Source organism: Dromiciops gliroides, chromosome 5, assembly GCF_019393635.1.
Source record: "Dromiciops gliroides isolate mDroGli1 chromosome 5, mDroGli1.pri, whole genome shotgun sequence".
NCBI classification, from domain to species: Eukaryota; Metazoa; Chordata; class Mammalia; order Microbiotheria; family Microbiotheriidae; genus Dromiciops; species Dromiciops gliroides.
Genome location: NC_057865.1, coordinates 254,236,605 through 254,239,715, shown reverse-complemented (window position 1 = coordinate 254,239,715; position 3,111 = coordinate 254,236,605). Strand labels below are relative to the sequence as shown.

Genomic DNA, 3,111 nt, shown 5'->3' with positions numbered 1-3,111 from the left:
GATTTCTCAGGGCTGGGACAAAATGATCCATAAGGATTATTATGAGAAGCCCTCTTCAATCAATTCTGTATGAGCCCAGAACCATGGGTCATAGGCTGAAGAGCATTTGCTATGGAATGAGCCAGGCTAAGTTAAAGCCTTAACCCTGCTACCTATTAGCCATGAGAAAGTCAACTGAATGCCTTGTATTTTCAGCTTGAGTAACCTACCTTGAGAGGTAGCATGGCATAGTAGATAGAGAGCTAGTTTCAAAGCCAGAAAGACCTGGATTGAAGTTTCGCCTCTGAGACATACTAGCTGTGTGACATTGGGCAAATCGCTTCACCTTCAAGTGTTGTAGTAAATTCTTTAAGACTATATGTTTCAGGGAAGCGCCGGTGCGTGGGCATCCGCGCGGGCCGTTTGGGAGTCGGTGCCAAATCGATCTCACGCGCGAGCTTCCGATTCCTGCCGGGTGTCCGGGGCCCGCGATGCCTTTGCCCGGGCCGCGAGTCGTGGGTCTCTTGGCCGCGCGGCGGCCGCTGTTCCGGGGCCGGCTCCCCCTGGTCACCAACACATTGGGCCGCGGGACGCTCATGGCGGCGGGGGACGGGGTGCGCCAGGCCTGGGAGTGACCGGTGCCCAAGGGCTCCTCCAGGCCGCCCCAACCGATGGACCTTCTCCGCCGCACCGCATGCATGTTTGCCAGGGGCTATAGCATGGACGCCTTTCTGCACTACTGGTGCCTGTGGCTCGACCAACTCTTCCCCGCCTTGGGATTTAAAGACATTCGAACCATCCTGAAGAAGGTGCTCCTTGACTGCTTAGAGGGCCAGAGCCTGGACAGAACCTGCCAGGAGCTGCAGGAGAAGTTCTGGGAATTCTACAAGGCTGATTGGTGTGTGTGGGCAGTAGCCCAGCTGCTGAACTTCCTTTTTGTGCCTGCCCAGTACCGAGTGATGTACATCAACAGAGTGACCTTGGGCTGGGACACCTACCTCTCCTACCTAAAGTACCTGGACGGGCACCCTGGCTGCATGGGTCTCACGTCCCGCACTGACTGAGTCAGGAGGAGGATCTGAGCACTTGGCAGGAGTATTGCAGCAGGCCCAGTCAGGGGCATCGGGGCCTGGGCCTGGAGCAAGGCAGTGGCCACCAGCTCTCTAAACACAACTGGACCTTCCAGACCTAATCACAGATTGCCATTTAACTTCTTAACTGATTTACTGTATCCAGAAAAGACGGAGGAGGATGAGCAGAGTGCGGTCAGACCTGGAGTAGGCAGCCACACCGTGCCAAATAGGATCCTCCCTCTCTGGGGGGATCTCAAGCCCCTTGAAGGGGCTGGCTGGCATGGAGGGGCCCCCTTTATGCGTCATTCACAAGGCCAGTGCCTGCTTTGAAAGCAGCATGATTAGGCGAGCCTGTTTAACACTGGACTCCAGGATGTCTAGGTTAGAGTCCTTGGGATTGAGGGCCCAGGCAGGAACAGACAGGTTGTTGGCCTTGGGTTTCCCTGACCCCAGATCTGAAAGTATAAATCCTGGCGGTCCTCAGTCAGCTCTCGACCGGGGCCAAGGCCAGAGGGTTCATTGCTGGGGCTTGGCAGGTGAGCAAAACCAGACCTGGGAGATGCTGGGGAATCCTGAGCTCCTTTGGTCTCCTTGTCTTAGCCTCAGGTAGGAGACTTGTTCTAGAATGGAAGATGACTTGGCCTAATAAAGATTCTAATCCCGAGGGGCCATACTTGTGAAAAAAAAGAAAAAAAAAAGACTATATGTTTCAGGTGGGCAGCTAGGTGGCACAGTGGATAAAGCACCAGCCCTGGATTCAGGAGGACCTGAGTTCAAATCAAACCTCAAACACTTGACACTAGGTGTGTGACCCTGGGCAAGTCACTTAACCTTCATTGCCCCATTAAAAAAAAAAAAATCCTAACTAAGACTACATGTTTCAGGGGGCAGGTAGGTGGTGCAGTGGATAGAGCACCGGCCCTGGAGTCAGGAGGACCTGAGTTCAAATCCGTCCTCAGACACTTAACACTTACTAGCTGTGTGACCCTGAGCAAGTCACTTAACCCTAATTGCCTCACCAAAAAAAAAAAAAAAAACCCCACATCTCCATGTATACTTCTAAGGCTAGAAATATAGTGACTACTCATGGTACCAATCCCACTGCTGATTGGCAAAGAAGCACTGACCCACTCCATTTCTAAACTGGATTGGTTTGACTCTTCCTAGACAGCCTGGTGGCCCTCTGCTCCCTGGGATTCATCATATTGGTGTCAAACTTAGTGAGGACCCCCAATAGGCTATAGCCCTACGGCAGCTCAGAAGTCTTGAGTTCAAGAGATCTAGCTTCAGCATTCCCAGCAACAAGGTCTTGTGGGGACCAATTTTTAATTGGGGAGTGTTAGCCAAGCAGCTCGCCACAATATTGGGGCAAGGAAGGAGACTGGCAGCCTCCCTCAAAACAGAACAGGATTTATTTTAACAAGAACGAACTTAAAAAAAAAAAACACAAACAGGATCAGTAGGATCAAGGGAAAGGAAATAAAATGGTGAAAGGGTAATTAATACAACCTGAAAAAATACCACCGCCCAGGAATCAGCTGAGAATACACAGGCCTGCTCCTGTTGCCTTCCAGCTTCCAGCTAGAACGTCGGAAAAAAAAACTTCCTTCCTCCCCACACACTCCACACAGCCCCCAGCCAATTGGATGGCCACTCTGATAGTCACATAACTGCCCTCACTAGGCTTCCAATCATTATAATTTTGCCAGGCTCATGTAGGCATTGGAGAGTGGTGATGATGTGAGGTGTCAGCACCATGGCAATGGCTACAACCAGTGGGTGGAGCACCATGCCGTTTGTGGAGCCCCAGGCCAGTGTACACCGAGGCTTTTTTTTTTAAATTCTACCCAAAAGATGGGATCATAAAAACCTCAAATAACAATTAATTCTTTACAGTCTACAGGTATGTGTCACTGGCCTACTGATTTATTTGTTTTATCACCTGAAGCAGAGATGCAAAATAAGCTACCAAAATAAAATTCTCCCTTTAAGGAATCAAACATCCATTTCTTTGTCTAAGTGGCTCCTGGATTTCCTGTTCTCCCAATCATCCCTACAA

The 3,111-nt window shown here is 50.5% G+C and overlaps 1 pseudogene; it reads left to right on the top strand.

Moving 5' to 3' along the window:
- Nucleotides 1–437: 437 nt before the first annotated feature.
- LOC122729018 lies at nucleotides 438–1,146 on the top strand (annotated as a pseudogene).
- The last annotated feature ends 1,965 nt before the right edge of the window (nucleotides 1,147–3,111 follow it).